This window comes from Podarcis erhardii (genome assembly GCF_964252035.2).
Source record: "Podarcis erhardii genome assembly, chromosome: 1".
Lineage (NCBI taxonomy): Eukaryota > Metazoa > Chordata > Lepidosauria > Squamata > Lacertidae > Podarcis > Podarcis erhardii.
The window spans coordinates 70,552,286-70,571,709 of record NC_138497.1 but is presented as its reverse complement, the minus strand read 5'-3'; the positions used below and the strand labels follow the sequence as shown (position 1 = coordinate 70,571,709).

The following is a 19,424-nucleotide window of genomic DNA, read 5'->3' as shown; positions in this document are numbered from 1 at the left end:
GAAGCCAAGAACCCAAACAGCAAAATAAAAGAATTACCTTCAATGTAATCACCATCATTGCAGTGGATGTGGACCCGACTGCCATTTGCGGGTCTCGAGAAACTTTCCTGAAAGTCTCTCTCTCTCTCATGTTGGAATACTTCACACAGAGAGAAAGTAGTAATCCTAGTACAAGATTCAACAACTTTTCACAGGCAAAAAGATCTATTCTTCAGGGCGGGCGGTGGGTGAAATTCACCATTTCCTCCCTCTTTGCTTAACAAAACTCAACTGCTAGGGTATGACATCACTCCTCGGAGAATGGGATTCCAAACATACGCTGACATGCAGCTCCAGAAACGAAAAGGAAAATTAAAAGAGAGGGAGGGAGGGAAAGAAAGAGAAAGAGGCAGAGACAAAAAAAAGAGGGGAAAGTTTTCATTACCTGACACTTGCAGCACTTCCCCTTCCACGCCATTCTCGATTTTTGTATTTCCCAGACCAGAAAAAAAGCTTTGCCCTATTAGCTGAGGCACTGGACGAACGAGCGACGTTCAGAGTCTAATACCTGCTGTGCTTCCCACAGCTCCTTCTCATGACCTTTCACAGCACAGATCTCGGCCAAAATGATTGCAGGGAGAGTACACAGACTGGCTGGGTCAGTTGTCATGGTGATCATTCTCACCCTTTCTCTCTCTCTCTCTCTCTCACACACACACGCTCGCTCGCTCTCCCTCCCTTCACACACACACACACACACACACACACACACACACACACACAGAGTGTCACAATTCTGGAAGACATCCATGAAACAGCATGCCTTTTCATCCAGGTTTTTTCCCCCTACCCCTCGAGCATTTTGCCCCTCCTCCTCAACCGCCACCGTTGCTCTCACCAAGCCAACCCCCAGACGCTCCAAATTGATTATTGCTGCTTCAAAAAAGATAATGCCTTTGCAAGTCAGTGACGTCGAGTTTAAGGTACTTTCCACTCAGCTAAGGGTTGCACAGACAGGTTGGGTTGCAAAATCTTTCTGCAACAATTAAAAAAAACAAACCCACAGAAGCCTGCCACTGCCTGAGGTGGGGGGGGGGGGGAGAGGGAAAAGTGGGGGGGGTGTCATTTGACATTACAGATTTGATATCTCCATCTCCAAGATCAAACTGAAATACAATAGCAAGGATTACAGAGCTGGAAAATCACTCTTCTGGCAGCTAAATGGCTTACCTTGTTGCTCAACCCAGCACTTTGTGAAAATACTTAATTTTTGTAGGCATTCATTGTCGCCAAGCAGGGCATCCTGTAGTCTTTCATCCTTCTGTAGTTAAGAAGAAAAATACAGATGTGAGTTAGGAACGAAAGAGGATTGTGAAATGAGAAGGAGAGATTGCCATTTCTCCCAAAAGTTTCCTTGCTTCCAGGGCATACCACTCATTGCGGTAGAAATGCTACCCACATTCCACACAAGTTAACCATCTATTCGCCTTGCCAGTACCTGGTTATGTTGTCAACAAAATTAGTGTGACTTGGGTATGCATGACAAGGCAGAAAGCTGATGTCTTTTGCCACTGGGAAATAGTTCTTTAGAAACAAGCGCAAGTTCTTTTTGATACTTTTTGCTACAGCTTCTGAGTGAATCTCCTATTTTTTCCAACCTTTCCATCTTTCTTACTGTTTGTGCTTTAAATGTGCTTTAAAAGTATGGAGTCTTTTCATCTTGCTTACTGTTTGCTGTTTGCTTGGCACAATGTTATTATTAATAATGAAATTTAAATAAATTTGTACTGCACAACTAAATTCACAACAGAGAAGAACACAACACACATAAAATCAGATGCAAATTGTGCAACTGTATGCTTCAGTGCTTAAAAATGAATAAAATGAGCAGATTTTTAAAAAATAATAATAATGCCAGTTTCAAAGTTACGGAGATTAAATAGAAAATTCTAATTATGAATACGTAAGTGTGACGAATGCCAGAATCCACAAGATTATTTTCTACATCAGCCACAAATCTAAATTCATTTACCTTTATCACAGTTCTGTGTGAGAACTAACTTAACATAAAAAAGACTGGTTGATGCTTTGTAGACTATAAAATAATTTCCTATGTAAACTTTTTCCCATTTCAAAACATTTTAAAGTGATGCCCACTTTAATGTCTAGCAGTTGGCACCATGGCAACGCTGGATAAAATACTTGGAAGAAAATAATATTGTTTCTCTTTTCAAGCTTATTGCTATGGAAACAAAAAGGACCCTTTTTAAATCTCATTGAACTCAATGAGAACTTTGACAGGAATTTAAATGGGAGCAAAAGCAAGCCCAAGCCTTTTAAACTTCAAGATAGGGCCTTGGAGACTTCCTTCTTTGGAAAGTTAATTGAAGACAGTCAGTGAAGATTTTAAAAGCTCCATATAAAGTCTCAGAAAATCTGAACAGTTCCCGTTTCGCCTATGTGAGCAACATATGCAACACTCCCCCTAGTGGGAAACCAAGTCCTTTAAAAATATCTATTCTTACAGAAGTCCACAGCTTTCATACACTACCCAGCATGTTTTTTAAAATGCAGAATATTACAACTTCCATAGAACCTTTCTTATCAGTTTCTATTTAATCTGCATCTTTTCTAGGGAAAGACTGCAATCTAATTTAGGGAGAGGGTTTGACTCAGGAGTAGAGAATCTGCTTTGCTTGCATAAAGTCCCAGATTCACTCCCTGTCATCTCCAGGTAAGACTGAGAATGACGCCCTGGAGTGCCACTGCCAGTCAGAATAGACAATATTAAGGTAGATGAACCAATGGTCTGACTCTCTATAAGGCACCTGACTGTGTTTCTGTGGCTCAGAACTTAATCTCATGGCGTAACACGACAAATGAAACTAAAACATTGCTTCTTCATATATTGCTCAGAAATCTGGATTTTCAAATACTTCCATTAATAACGTAGCATGGTGTTATGTAGTGAAGTTTCACCCTGGGCCAGCAGGGGGATACTGTATATAGTTTTCACTCAGGTCTGTAGATAGTTTTCCCTCAGGTCCGCGTCAGTTATTTTAGGCGGGAACTCTGGGCTGTTGTTGTTACAATGTTGACAGCCGGCTGCCTATAAAAGCAGGCCGGCTGAGCTGTTTGCAGTCAGTTCTATTCCAGCTTACGAAATAAGGAGCTACTTGGAGAAATCGCTGTGTCGTCTACTATGTCAAACCACAACTTAACACATAGCATAACCCAAACCTCAATACACTTCTAAAGCCAGGCAAGTCACAGCCAAAGGATTGCATCAGGATCACAAGTGCTGGCCAGGGAATGAGATTATTCCAAGAACATAAAAAGATGCCAGCAGGATTGGGCCAAAGGCCCATTTAATCCAGCACTCACAGTGTCCACCCTGATGCCCATGAGAAGCCTGGAAGCAGGAACATATCCTCCAACACCCTCCAAATAAAAACCGGGGTGTGCGTCTTTTAGGGCTGCGCTCCACCATGAGTCACATCACTCGCGCGAGAGCACAACCCCAAAAAGTGTGCATCTTTCGGGGCCGCAATCTCCCAGGAGCCAGGTGAAATATATTGATTTTTATGTATTAATAACTGTGTGTTAACGTAACATTTTAATGTGTAACTCTGTATTTTTGTGATGTTTTATTTAAGTTGACAATTGTTGCTTAATTTTGTGTTACTTTTATTGTTGTTAGCCGCTCTGAGCCCGCTCTGAGGGAGGGATATAAATAAAATAATAATAATAATAATAATAATAATAATAATAATAATAATAATATATTAAGCAGCATAGAAATTAAATAACCATCTGGCACAGACATGTACACTCCAGTCCCCTCCAAGAAAAGGAACTGCCATGCTGATCCTGGCCACCACATCAATCTGCTTGTGAGCATCAAACAGCAGGACATGGGAAGGCAATGCTTAGAACAGGAGTGCTAAACCTTTGGGCTTACTAATGTTGTTAGACTACAGCACCCATCATCCCTGAGCATTAGCCAGGTTGGCTGGGAGAGGTAGTCCAGAATATCTGGAGGGAACCACATTAGTGGAGCCTGATGCAGAGAAAGAACAGTGGACTGAACGGTAGCGGATTAGGAGTAAGAGAGATATTTAAGTGTACAGTGGTACCTCAGGTTGAGAACTTAATTCGTTCTGGAGGTCCGTTCTTAACCTGAAACTGTTCTTAACCTGAGGTACCACTTTCGCTAATGGGGCCTCCCGCTGCCGCCGCACGTTTTCTGTTCTCATCCTGAGGTAAAGTTCTTAACCTGAGGTACTATTTCTGGGTTAGCGGAGTCTGTAACCTGAAGCGTCTGTAACCTGAAGCTTCTGTAACCCAAGGTACCACTGTAGTAGGTTGTAGGAATGCATTCCAGACAGGTGACAGATACCAATTAGTGCTTGCCTCTCTCACAAATAAGCAAAAGCTTTTGCATTGAGAAATTGCTTTTCAAAATAGACTATTTCCCATGATTGTCTCCTCCAGATACATCGTGGAAATGGTACAGGCTGCCAGGTTGGACGTCCAATAAGATATCACCCTGTTTATTTATACAGGATGATCTTACATGGTAGCACTGCAGTCACTTTGAACTGAAAATGCAATGCAGACCTATGGCATTTTTTTGCGGCCCCTTTTGATATTATGTTCTAAATGTTCTAAATGTGAGCTAGGAACTTTACACAACCTGTGGTGACTGAGCAGATCATTATCCTCAAAAGCTCATTAGGCAGCAGGCAGTAAAAGGAAAATGTCAGGCCGCTTTTTCTCTGAACAACCATCTCTTTTCTGCAGGGTATCTCAAGTTCTTAAGATTCTTTTATTTTGCAAAAGCCTCGAGCTGCGTAGTCATGTATGTTATTGTGAACTGCAGGGATCTGACATAAATAACTCTGCAACCATGAATTCAAACAAAAGTTTCCCTTCAAATATGCAATAAGAATTACAATTCCCAAGTGAAATAGGAATCCCCATGGCAATAGGTTAATGAGACTATGGAAGCACTAAAACTAGAGATGGTTTTAAGGCCCAAACTGCACATGAAATAAGCCATGTATTTAAACAAGTGTGCTTAATCTGGCCATTTTTAGTTTGGAGAAAAAAGGAGCCATGCATCCCTGACATGGTCCCAATAATCTCAGTTGGGTTTTCTGCTGAAAACAACTCACTCCTGGCTTGTTCAACCCCAGAAGTACTGTTTACTGCAAACAGCACCTTCAGCCAATGGCAGCCAAGCAGGGCATGATTTTTATGAGAAAACTGATGTTCTAGATTGGGGTCTTTTCTACAACAAAGTTTGAGATGAAGGAAGGAGGCAAAGTATATTTGCTACTGTTGTGCCTCTTGGATATAATCGTGACTTATTAATAGAAACGTTGCAGCTGCTTGAACAACTTTAGGCTGCCACTGTGGGAAATTTTGGAGTGAACATCCGGTGCTAGTTCAGTCTAGGACCAATAGAGAAAATGCTGCCTCCAGAAAAAGGGTTTATCCATTATATTAAGGATTAAAGTAATTGATGTTGCTGTCTCCCCATATACTCAATAGCTATAGCAACCTTCACCACCAACCTGGTGCCCTCCAGCTCCTTCAGCATGGCTCTGCTCCCCCTAGCTCCAGCAGCATATGGCTGGGGCTGATGGGGGTTGTAGACCAAGATATCTAGAGGGTACCAGGTTGTGAAGGCTGAGCTGGAGTCTGAAAAGGAAGAAAATGCACATTTTCTCCTTCTGTTGTTTTCTGGAACATCATAGAGCAAAGAAGCTTAGTGAGTAGCAGGGATAGGTGATTGTGCTAAAGGTTAACTAAAAATTAGCCCAACTTTGTGCAGAACTGCAAGCAAATTCAAAACAACATTTATTCATGCAGTTCTACATCTAATTAGTATTGTGTTGTGTTTCATTTTTTTATTCTCCATCCCTTCACTTCCTGCTTAGAGCTTACAACCAGGGATTTAACGATTACCGGTAACCTGGCACAATTTAGTCTACTGTTGTGGTACTTTAGAGATGGCCAAGAGCTAGATGTGCCAGAAATCTCAGACAAATCCTGTTCGGGCAGACATTTGCCCATAGAAAAGTTGAGAGGTGTTAAGGCCACTCACCTCACAAAGTACATTCAGATCAAGTCTGCTTAAATACAATGAAGTCTGAGCTTGAAACGGTAGAGCACGCACTGTAAACTATGCATTGTCTGTTGTCTGTGTATGCACATCATTGAAATTTCTCTCTCTCTCTCTCTAAGAGTAGCAAAGTATTTTGCACAAGAAGTATCCAACAATCTTTAATCACAGCTATTAACTATTAATCCAAATGGTTAAACATTCACCTAAAATACTGTGCAGTACAAATCTATGTATATATGTCCCATTACTTTCAAAGGCACTTACTCCCAGGAAAGCACACATAGGATTACAAGCTTGCTAGCAGTGTGGATGAGTAATGCTATTAAACCAAGACATCGTTAATTTGGTAAAACCATTTTAGGAACAAGGATGAATTTTGCCAAAGCACTGTGGATGAAGCATTTGGAAATCAATCCATCACGACATTCTCCTGTGCAAAGCTCATTGAAATGGAGCCTGAATGGGAGATATTCACAGTGAGTTGTGGCTCTGACATCTTGATCTTAAAAGGCACTGAAAATAGCATAGCAGAACTACTCAAATCAATCAATCAATCAATCAATCAATCAATCATTATAAAGGATATATAGTGAATAGATAGGTCTTCCCCAAACTGCTTCCCTACAAATGTTTTGTGCTGTGCTATCTGGCACTGATGGGAGTTGTATTCCAAAATATCTAAAAGGCACTAGGTTGGGGAAGGCTGGAGTAGATATTTACGAGGCTAAAATGAAGGGAAAAAAATCAGTGCCCAAGCTATATCATGCATACTATGCATGTTGCACAGGTAGTAGGGATTAGTGTGTGGTTCACGGACAAGAGTGGAAGGAACTCATGGGTTCCTATAAAGCATAGAGTAAGCCCTGCAGTCCCGCCCTATTGTCCACTAAAACACCAAAACACAAGACTAAAGCACCAAAACACAAGGAGAAGAGAATGGCTGCATTTGAGAACTTGCATACGCGGCAGTTTCTCATACCTTGAAATGAGTCACCTAATGCACCTGCCCAAAAGATTGACAGTGGCTGCTTGAACATGATATGTGGCACACTGTTGTATGTAGCTTTCATAAGTTTGTAACTACTGGATGCAAAACAATATCAAATTGAGGAAAAGATGTTATTTTTAATATTTGAAAAATCAGGAATCAGGTCCTGTCATTCCAATACTACACACATTGGGTGAGATCCAGTGTAGCATAAGCAGGTGTCCTTTCAGGCAGCAGGGCTTCTGCTTCCTCTTCTCTCCCTGCAGCTCACTGCACATCCCCAAAATCTGATCCAGAGTGTTATGTACTGAAGTTCTCACCCTGGGCCAGCAGGGGGATACTGTAGTAGTTTTCACTCAGGTCCACATATGCAAATAAGGAATTGAAAGTGACTTTCAGTGATTGCATAGTTACAGAAAGTTGTTACTGTTGTGTTGTAGTGGAGCTCTATATAAGCAGGCTGGCTGAACCCTTCAGTTCTGTTCTGTTCTGGCCTGTGAATAAACAGGAGCTGTTTGAAGAATCGCTGTGTCGTCTGATATGTTCACCCACAACTTAACACAGAGAGTTGGGAGACCTTCCATAAAAATATGGGGGGGCACATGGGGGAGTAGAGAAACCTGAAGCAAGTGAGTAGACATTTTTGGATGTCACCTATTTGCATGTATGCGAGTCATAGCAATTTCACTGGAATTCCCAGACAAGTGTGGTTAGCTAAGAACTAACCAAATAGACACATTAAGTGCCAATCCATTTCTATGCACAATTCATTGTGCCAGTCTAAACCATTAAAGCCCTACACAGCTTGGGATCCAGGCTGCTGAATAATTGCCTCAACTCACAGAAACCCTTCCCATATGCCATTATCTTCACAGGTTAGATGGGTGGTGACCAGAGTAAAGGCCTTTTCAGTTGCAGCACCTCATCTATGGACACTTCCTTGTGATTCCTTTTATTCACTTGAGCTTTTTAACTATCTTAACCCCGTTTTAAGCTCTGCTAAAATGTTAAGGACTTCTATTGCTCTACTCCTTTGATTGTTACAAATTGTTTTACATTGTGCTTTGAGGTATCATTGATTTTATTGCCTCAGTGTAAGCCATCCTGGGGAGTGGAAACAGCAACAGGCCAGTTGCAAGTGATTTAAATATATAATTATCAAAGGATGGAGTCACATGAGAAATAGATGGACCATGTGCTAATTTCAGGCATCACTTGACTTTTCCAGACAAGAGCACAAGTAAAGCTGCCATTGAGAAGAGTAGTTGCTGTACCCTTTTGTTGTGGTAGCAAAAATGACACAAATATGCTTTGGAAACCGAATGGTGGGAAACAGCCATTATATCAAATGGGGCTTTCATGTCATCAGAAATTGCTTCAGACACAAGCTATTGCAGTGGAAGCAGATCATCTACATTTCACAGAGACCCAGTTTATATGTTGCTCGTGTGGCATACTCGAGATTCCCTCTGGCAGAATCCCAGACTTTTCAGATTTACACATTTCCTTAATTTTACAATAATTTTAACATTTCCAAACTTGACTTCCTTCCCCCTCTTTCTGCGGTTCCTTAAAGTTATCGTTTTTTTTAATATCTTCTGCATATCCAAATTCATTTAATTTGCTAATTTGTTTATCTACTTTAAATATATACTCCTGTGAAACTGTAGGTTATTACAATAATCCATCCATGTAACTCTAGTTAACACATTTTAATATTTGCATCACATGGAAAAGACACAGCACATGAGAAATTGCCACATTAGAACTACCACCTCCCAGGAATGTGTAGCACAGATATGTGAAATGACATGGAAACCAGATTATTATTTTATTTAAACACTAATGGAACAGTGTGGGATCTAGCCAAGAGGAATGATATATACCATAAAGGTAAAGGGACCCCTGATCGTTAGGTCTGGTCGCGGACGACTCTGGGGTTGTGGCGCTCATCTCACTCTATAGGCCGAGGGAGCTGGCGTTTATCCGCAGACAGCTTCCAGGTCATGTGGCCAGCATGACTCTGGCGAACCAGAGCAGTGCACCGAAACGCCATTCACCTTCCTGTCGGAGTGGTACCTATTTATCTATTTGCCCTTTGACATGCTTTCAAGCTGCTAGGTTGGGGAATGATATACATCAATACTTCCCTGTTAATGAAATGTTGATTGTGCTTTCGTAACTGAAAAAATCTTCAAAAATGTAGGTTTTCTCAAATATATGCACCAGTCTCCAGTCATATCATCAAGTGACCACACACTGTGTGTTATTCAACCCCAAGCAGTTTATTATGGCATAAACTTTATTTTGCAGCAACTCATTTCATCAGGTGAATGAAATAATTTAAAAAGTATAATGGAAGATAGCTAAGAGGTTATATACATTTTTGCATGACTGGTATCCTTTCAGTGAGCATGGATAGCTCAGCTGGTTAGAGCATGGTGTTGATAACGTAAAGGTTTCAAGTGCGATCCCTCTATGGAACAGCTACATAGTCCTACATTGCAGGCGGTTGGACTAGATGATCCTCAGAGTTCCTTCCAACTCTACAATTCTAGGATTCTATGTTCCAGCTGCCATGAGCCCCCAGCCACTCAAGTTTTAAGAATTTTTAAGCTTCAGACATACACAAAAACTAATCCGATATCATGTATCTCGGGATCATTTCTATCACATGGAAAGAGTTGTCCTCACTCTCTCAACACATTCACAACTATACCGAATGCATCCATTTTACTTCTATCTGCTTAATGAATGATGTGCTTTAATGAGTAATAGTACATGCACTATGAAGCACAATGCATCTGTTAACAACAAAGTGTTCAATCTGGAGCACAAAGCAGATGACTCATGGGTTGTAAGTCTAGTCACTGAAAAATGTGGCAGAATTAAGTTGTTTGTAAAGGTCTGCCCATTCCCTGAAGATTTATATCTGCTTTCTAAATCATCTGTTCCTGCTAAAATAGTTTGCATGCACACTTGTGTGTGTGTGTATCTACCACCCATTAACACAAGCTATATTTTAATCCATTAACACAAATTCAAGATCTTTGTAAAGGATTGGGTGGTCGATTAAAATGTTTAAATTATTATTTTTTCTTTATATTATTAAGCAAAATACCGTAGTTAAAGAAACTTCCCCTAGTTTATAGCACTCCGAAACATACAAACCCTTTGAGCCATTAGCAAATCTAAGCTCTAGTCAGGAATGTATCTCAAGAGGAGATCTTCCATCTAGGCTGTTCCAAAAATGCAGTGTGCCTGCGGTTTATTTTCTCCTGCATATTTAAAGGAGATTTTACTTTCATGATGCAGTCAAAGGAAATTCGGTTCCCAAAAAATCACTCAGACATCCAAATTCAATGCAACGACAATGATTCCAAGAAATGCAGTTTCAAAGCGTCAGAAATATACGATACATTTCTCCAACCTTTCCTCAGGTATGACAATGGGGCTTTTGCCCTGAGGTCAGCACTGATTCACATGTGTGTGTACAACACTTGATTACTCTACACTTGACTTCCCTTCACTTGTTCACAGAAGAGAAGGACTACCCAGCTAGTCCCAGCCCCCTCCCCCCATTATGTTGCCTGGCTCCACCTCCAGCATCAGGGTCAGCTCTAGATGTTCATGTGCTAGCATAGTCCTCTGTAGCACAGAAGTCTACACACAAGCAGCCCAATCTCATGGGAGCTTTCACATTAACAATTCAATAGACTTCTGCATATTACCAAAGGGCCAGGGCCAAGACAGCATGCTAAGAGTACAGCATGTACTGTTGTAATTGTGCGATGCCCCCTTCATGCAAGTAACATGGGAATGGGACTTAAATCGCTGGCAGCTGAACGAGTGAAGTGATTTAATTCAAAAGCACACCTTTAAAATTATGGGTGGGGATATGGAAATTCAGTATCATCACTTACTACAGTTATCAAGTGGTAGACAAGCACATGTGACTTTGCCCTAAGATGTTCAGCATAGCATTGCTAAGATCCAGTCATAGAAAAATGTCTGAGAAGCCAAGGCGAAATGTTTAAAACTGTACAGTGGTACCTCGGGTTATGTACTTAATTCGTTCCAGAGGTCCATTTTTAACCTGAAACTGTTCTTAACCTGAAGCACCACTTTAGCTAATGGGGCCTCCTGCTGCCGCCACGCGATTTCTGTTCTCATCCTGAAGCAAAGTTCTTAACCCGAGGTACTATTTCTGGGTTAGCAGAGTCTGTAACCTGAAGCGTATGTAACCTGAAGCGTATGTAACCTGAAGTGTATGTAACCTGAGGTACCACTGTATTAGTTTTATACAGTGCTATTTTTCTAGAAAAAGAGGAGCCAGAACTCACTATGAACGCCTCCCTTGTTCTCTTATAATGGCAATGGCGCCCACCTGAGAGATACTGGAACTGAGCTCTGGGGAGTTCCAGCTGGGGAAAAAGCCCTGGTTTTATAGCAATATCAGAGGACAAAACTGGTCCTTCCTGCTCTGCACAGTATCATTTGAAAAGAGCAAGAAGAGTCTCACCAGTGGACAAAGTTTCACAAATAACGACAGAAGCCAATGTGTAATAATATCAATTTTATACTTTTGTCCAATATTAGTGTGTTATTTATTTTCATGTTCACTGCATTCATTAAAGGATTAAAAAGGCCAACAGCAACACATTAAAATGGATGGTACATGACAATAATTATGGTTTTCCAGTTGCCTTCAGTAAAGTGGAGGCAACTTCACATAGAAAGCCCAGAGTTTCAGACAACAGGCTTGTCAAGTGTGGAACTCAGTCACACATCCATAAACACCTGTGTTCACATTTTGTGTTCACATGTTGCAGACTCCTGATTAATCCAGAATTGTGAGGCATGTGAGAATGGGATATTTAAAAACATGGATGATATCCACGTTTCCTTTCATGTGGGAAACACTAGTGAACACACAGCAATTGGATTGCCATGGAAAAGCGTGGAGTCACTTCCAGGAGAAGCAAGCATGGTCTTATACTGCAAGTCATGCTACGGTGTAATATCAATGTCCATAATGGAGCCCTGAGTTGCTGTTTTAATTTGATTCTACCTCTGTGGTGTTTGTTCAGCAATTGTTGAAGAGCAAGTCTGTAGGCCCCAACCGCTACATTCAGAATGAAATAAAAATTCCTTCTCCCTTCCATAAAATGTACTTCCCTCCCCCTCCCAGACAAATCCCATAAGGCATGTGCAATTCTTCCTGCTCGGAAATTCTCATCTGTTATTGAAATCAGTTCAGCGACAAACAATCCAACTCTTGATGGTTTTGTTCCTGCTGCCAAGTGTCTGCAAGACACCCAACCTCAGACCTTGGGGGGGACATCCCAAGACACTTGTTTATTTACAGAATGGCTTGTTGGCAGTCTCACTCCCTCTCAGAAGGCCTCAGCTCAGCTCACATGAATAGGCAGAAGTCACCTTCAACATTTTCACATTTTCCCATGAAGTGGAGCGGGGAGGAATACAGTAAATCAATCATGTACTCTTTAAAAACAGGATCACAGTAATGGCACCTATTATATAGACTACGACAGGGATTATATTAAACTACTCTGCATGCCACAGGAAACTGTGAGACACATGCTGATTACAGTCGAAAAGGTCAGCAAAGCAGTACATGGCTATGGATCCCTCTGTACATGACAGGATCTCCCAAGATCATAACTCTTGAGCTACAGTCCTGCCATGAATAAGAGCACCCGACAAGAAGCTCCTTTTGAGATGCGATCTATTTCTTCTACTCATTGTAACTGTACTAAGAATTCGCAAAAGGCAGATGCAGTGCACGCACACACAACTATGAATACATTCCTTCTTGAACACATAGTTTCCTTTGATTGTTTCCTCCCTTAATTACACTTGCCTGCAATGAATTTTGTGCTCATTTGCACTGAGAGAACTTTGCAGTGGTCTGCACATTATTTGTGCCAAAGCAATTCTAAACATGATTGAGCACTCTTGGCATGAGCAGTGCAGACTACTGGAAACTGTAGCCTTAACAACTTCCCCAATTGCTATAGAGTACGTAATGAGGGTTCAATGGACCTTAGCACTCCTCCTCTCTGGCCTCTAATTCTTTGCTGCTCAGGTCACAACACTCTCCCATAACTGGATTCCAGTTCTGGTCTCCATCAGCAGCCACAGTTAGTGTTGGAAGAGCAGTCATTAGTGAAACAGATCTGTCATGCCAACTTTGAGACGTAAGCTTTCATCAGGATCTGAAAACAATCTGTTCATGGAGTACAACATTCCCGCTTTCTGCATGCATAACATTCTTAAGAAGGCCTTAAGAGCCAACAAGCATGTGACTGACTTGTCAATACAATTTGATGGTGACTTATGATAAACCAGTAGCACAATGAGCTCCCTATAACATTCAAACAGAATCAGACTTTCAGCTTTAAAAAATCCCAAGTCACTTATATTAACTACCGTATTTTTCACCCTATAGGACACACTTTTTCCCCTCCAAAATTGAAGGGGAAATGTGTGTGCGTCCTATGGGGCGAATGCAGGCTTTCAGTGAAGCCTGGAGAGCGAGAGGGGTCGGTGAGTACAGACCCCTCTCGCTCTCCAGGCTTCAGGAAGCTATCCGCAAGCCTTGCAAGCCCGGCGGGAGGTACCGCCTCCCCGCTATTCCCCGACCTGATCTGGGGGCTGGCGGGGGGGAGAAGCAAGCTTGCTTCCCCCCCCCCCGCCAGCCTCACAAGCTCGCAGGATAGCGGGAAGGCGGAGCGCCGCCACCCCGCTATTCCCCAACCTGATCTGGAGGCTGGCGGGGGGAGAAGCAAGCTTGCTTCTCCCCCCCCCCCCCGCCAGCCCCACAAGCTCGCAGGATAGCGGGGAGGCGGAGCGCCACCACCCCGCTATTCCCGGACCTGGTCTGGAGGCTGGCGGGGGGGAGAAGCAAGCTTGCTTCTCCCCATCGCCAGCCCTCAAGCTCGGGGGACAGCGGGGCAAGCCGCTGCCCCACGGAGGCTAGAGAGGCTGTCCGTGAAGGCAGAAGAGGGAGACGGAGCGCTCTGTCTCCCTCTACTAGCTTGGGGATGGCTGCGCAAACCTGGGGGGGAAATAAAAATTTTTTCCTTGATTTCCCCCCCAAAAAAACTAGGTCCGTCCTATGGGCCAGTGCGTCCTATAGGGCGAAAAATACGGTACACGTCCTTTGGAGTAAGCACGTTTATTGATTTCGATTTCTTTCTCATTCTGTACCACCGAACTCAATAGGACTTACTTCTGAGTAGTGAAGTATAGGATAATGCTGAGATTTTGGCATGGCTCAGGACAGAGAGAATTGTCCATACTCGTGCCTGGCTGACAACCACAATCACTTTCTTTAAGATCCCACTGTTCACTTCTAGACCAGCTGTGCATTAATTTAGTGTTAAGATAGTGTTCTCCAGAGGCATTCTGTAGTGCCCCTACAACTGTCTACACTTTCTGAATATACTTATGAATAAATAAACTGGCTGTATTTACACCTTACAATAATTCAATTATGCAGCGCAAGATCCCAGTATCTCAAGGACTGCCTCTCCACACATGAAGCCACCAGAACCCTGCATTCACCATGTGGGGCCCTTTTCTGTGCATCCTCTCAAATGGAGGTGTGGAGGATGGTGATATGAAAACAGGCCTTCTCAGAGGTGGCTCCATTTCTAGACTGCTCTCCCCAAGGAGGCATGCCTGGTGCCATCATTATCTGTTTCTGGGCAACAGGTAAAATATTTTTATTCACCCGGGCCTTTGGAGCCTAACTCTTCATATTTTTATGAAGGTTGAGCTGGATTAGCTCTTTTATGCATATCACTGCATTTTATGTTGCTTCTACTCTTTTTTTATACCTGTTTTCAGTGTTTAAGTTGCTTGAGGATTTTTTTAAGTGATTAAAAGTGATTAAAGTTACAGGGAACCAGGCAGAGGGCCTTTTCGGTAGTGGTGCCCTCCCTGTGGAATGCCCTCCCACCAGATGTCAAGGAGAACAACAACTACCAGACTTTTAGAAGACATCTGAAGGCAGCCCTGTTTAGGGAAGCTTTTAATGTTTGATGTATTACAGTATTTTAATATTTTTTTGGAAGCCGCCCAGAGTGGCTGGGGAGGCCCAGCCAGATGGGCGGGGTATAAATAATAAGTTGTTGTTGTTGTTGTTGTTGTTGTTGTTGTTGTTGTTGTTAGTGAGGTATCCTGAACGTTCTCTGAGGGTTCCCCTTTAGGATATTCACTATGAATTAATGGAGTGTGGTGGGGAAGAGAGTCCATTTAACTTCAGCAAGGAGCCATGTTGCACGGAAAAGTTGGAATGGATCACTTATAGCAGGATGGTATTTTAAAGTCTTTAAAGAGCTGGGCTCATGATTTCTCTAGAGGTTAAATTCCAGGAGGAGAAAATTCTCTTTGGACTCGGCAAGAGGGCTTGAAACTTCTTCAATTAACCTAAATCAGCAACAGATGGGGTGAACAGGAAGCGCGTCCCATTCCAACATAGAAGCTAACCATTTAACTGAGATAGTGTGGCACTCCGTTCCCCTTTGAAAGGGGCTGAGGGCAACCCAGTTAACTTTATTAAGTGAATGTCAAAGCACCCTTGGAGCACAGATTTGGGTTTAAAACAAAACTCAATTTTTTCAGTTACATTTTCTCAAAGAAATGACCACCAAATCAGGGACAGGAAACCTATGACCCTACCGGTGTCACTGGGCTACAACTCCCATCATCGCTAACTGTTGGCCTTGTTGGTTGGAGCTAATGGGAGTTTGAATCCAACCATGTCTGGAGGGCCCTACGGGGTTCCCCACTCTTGATCCAAATACTCATCACTGAGTAGAGCAAGGAAGGTGGCAAGGGTAAGATTGGCACAGTGAGACACAGCATGCCCAGACTAGTAAAACATAGGACTGGTTGATTGACACAGAGTGATGTTCTTCTCTGTAGTGTGTAGGACCCAACCTGCAATCACGTCCGTATTTAGCAAACCAGATGTTTTTAGCACCCTTCACATATTAATCACATGATTAGGGTTCCATGCAATGATTGGGATTGTGGGATAAATTTGATTCAATTCACATTTAAAGGCAAGCATACTGAATTTGCACTTTCAAAATAACATGTGAACTGAAATACAGTCACCCTTCAATATTTGCACTTCTCCAAATTTTGCAGTGCAGTTCTCCAGCTGATTTGTGTGTACAAAAAATACATAGGCAAGGGTAAAGTGTGCATGACAATGCATATATTAGTGAAAGTAACATGCAGAAATCCATTATATTGTTATGAGCTGGGAGTGGGGGAGGTTGAGGTTGTATGCAAAGATCCTTCTCATTACTGGATCCAGCAAGTGTTAAAACTTAAGCAAGGATTCAACTTCCCAGGATAGCTACCAATTAATTTGACACCAACAGTTCAAAAATACAATGAGCAGAAAGACGGAAGGGAACAGAAAAAGAGTCTGTCCAAGGTTTGTTTTTTCAAGGGAACTCTGTTCCTGGTTAAGTGAAGAGCCATCTTCCCTTTCTACTTTCCTCCTTTGCCATCCCACCCTCTTAAGTTCAGCAAGGCGGTAGATGTGTCACTAGAAATCATTCACATGCTTAAATTGAAAGTGCTCCTTCACAGCAAAACTCTCAGCAATGTCATAGCCCAACAGACTGCAACTGCATCATGGATACAGTGGCAAGTCCCAAATGAAATCCAGAATGGGATCTTAACGATTTCGCCCTTTGAGTAGCAGGTTTCTGGATAAATGGAGCATTAATCTGAAGTGTTTATCTCAGAATTGCAGTTTCATGTGCTTAAAGGAAGGATAATTATCCACAGCCTGGCAGTGTATCCTGGAAAATATTAACAGTGGAACAAATCTTCATTCTTATTTCACGTCACTAACTGCTACTAAGCATACGGCACAAAACTATCAGTAGGTCAGGTTTCTCAATGGCAAAAGCAGAAAGACTAGCAAGATATGGCAACTAATTTTCCCCAGACTACTTTTATTGGCCTGTTTATTACCCACTTTCTCTCCCTCTCTCTCAGAAACATTTTGCGGTATACAGCATTTTTCCTCCTGGGAAAATGTTGTGCATTTATGAGTCCCGGGGTTTGGATTTCATTTTCCTGCATTAAAAGCAGCGGGCACAAAGACAGCACAGAATATATGCTACTATTATCTATATCTCATTTACCAAAAACCCATCATCATTTAGATGCTACCCCACATTTCCCTAATAACTTCACAAAGCTTGAACTCAGGGAAGGTAAAGAGCGGGTTAACAGGAGGAGGAAAAGTATTTATGTACACACGCACAGATGCAAACACGCTGCCACTTATTTCCTCCATATCCTAAACATTTGAGACGGGGGGCTTGCCATTATAATTTACTTATTGCCCCCCACGTGTTTTAATCTTGCAGCTTTTCTTCCAGAGATCCTTCTGCTTTCTCGTTCCATTTCTGCTTCTGTTTTGTCTCCTTAAGATTTCTGTTGTACTCTGGACTGTTCTAAAATCTATATGATTTGTTTCATTAGATAAAATCACCTTCAGTGTCAGGGGCAGCGAGGCAAAAGGTTTTATAAATAAAGTAAACTGAAGTAAGTTTTCATTACAAAAGAACAGTATAAAGTTACTGTCTGAAACCAATGTAATAAAACACACTGTCTGCCAACTCTACTGCTTTCTTGGTAAACCACATGTCTAACTTACACGAAGTGGTAGATGCAGTCAGCAGACTAGATTGATCTGACCTTAGTCGACCAAGAGCCAATATTGGAGCATTCAGATTTCCCGATTGCATTTTTCCACTTCCTATAGGCTTCCTGGGTACATGATACAGCAGACAGATATGGTTTCTCTTTATAGGACTCAAGCATGAATAGAGTACTTTCCCACTCAGATGTGGTTCCTTATCTGTAAGATAACAACATTACAGTGGTACCTCGGGTTAAGTACTTAATTCGTTCTGGAGGTCCGTTCTTAAGCTGAAACTGTTCTTAACCTGAAGCACCACTTTAGCTAATGGGGCCTCCTGCTGCTGCCACGCCGCCGGAGCACGATTTCTGTTCTCATCCTGAAGCAAAGTTCTTAACCCGAGGTACTATTTCTGGGTTAGCGGAGTCTGTAACCTGAAGTGTATGTAATCTGAAGCGTATGTAACCCGAGGTACCACTGTACATGGAACTTTGCATTTTAAGGCTGCAAGTCCTATAATCAGTTGCCAGGTAATATGCCCCACTGACCTCAATGGGACTTATTTCTGAGTGGACATGTAAAGAATTGTGCTGAAGAAGCATGACTATCCTGACTTCATTGGAACTGAAGCACTTGCAGACGGGCACTTGGAGCAACTTATCTTCTTGGTTGAAAGGGTTGTGATTCAGTCCCAGCTATACACCACATTACTCATGGTATCAGAAGACAATATTCTTAGAATCTTAGATCATTATGTTTAAGCCATCCAGCACTCTGAGTCCTGTCCTGTCGATCTAAAAAGGCCTGAAAGAATTCACCTCACCAGAATCACTTTAAATATGGCACACTTTCTCACACCATGCATAATTTCAATTCAGTTGTGAAGGGAAGCTCACACTGAGAACGGTGGTCTCATGAGGTCCAGGCTTTGGAGGCTACATTGGAGGTGGAGCGGGGGGGGGGATGATTGCCAGAGATAGTGGCGAATGATGGGGCCCAGCATCAACACCCAACATGGGAATACCAGGGCTGACACCGGTTGCCACAACTTGCCTTTTTTGAAATGGCTTTCATAGAGGTCAGGTGCACAGTGAAGTTCCAGCCATGCCTGCCATTTTCATTATCCCCAAAGTACTAGAACAGGGAACAGAATGAGCAGTCAGGGCCACATTGGAGGGAGAAGAAGCAGTAAATAGTAACTGCCTGCCAGTTTCATGCCCATACATATTTTATTAAGCTGGAGCATTTGCCAAGTCTTATTTTTCATACATTAAGTGGATTCAAAAATTGTCCATATTTCATACCTTGATAGTCTGTCTCAAACCATTTTGTCTCTTGGGACTGGTGTGGCCAAGATGTATTAGTTTCTATGACCTCTGTTACATTAGACAACAATATGAGTAGCACCATATGTAACCACTCCTTTTGACTTTCCGAATCCAAGAGTTCGTGAAATCATATAGAGTTCAGTGAAATGAGGCTCGAAACCCACAAATTTCAGTGATGAAGTCAAATGCCCAAACCATATGACCACTGTGATTGAAACGCTGGCACCAAATTGCAAGAATTTGTAACATCCATTGAAGCTATTTGACACAACTCCGTTATCCTTTTTGAAAGAA

The 19,424-nt window shown here is 42.2% G+C and overlaps 1 protein-coding gene across 5 annotated transcripts in view; it reads right to left on the bottom strand.

The window, feature by feature from the left end:
• DENND2B (DENN domain containing 2B) overlaps window positions 1–19,424 on the bottom strand; it is a 142,230-nt gene that overhangs the window by 110,019 nt on the left and 12,787 nt on the right. The window contains exon 2 of one of the 5 annotated variants that reach the window (XM_081840386.1): window positions 1,210–1,300. The gene's annotated coding sequence lies outside the window, so the exon portion shown is untranslated. Of the gene's footprint in view, window positions 1–37; window positions 281–424; window positions 715–1,209; window positions 1,301–19,424 lie in introns of those variants that run through there. The other 4 variants (XM_081840385.1, XM_081840388.1, XM_081840387.1 and 1 more) reach the window with 4 other exon arrangements.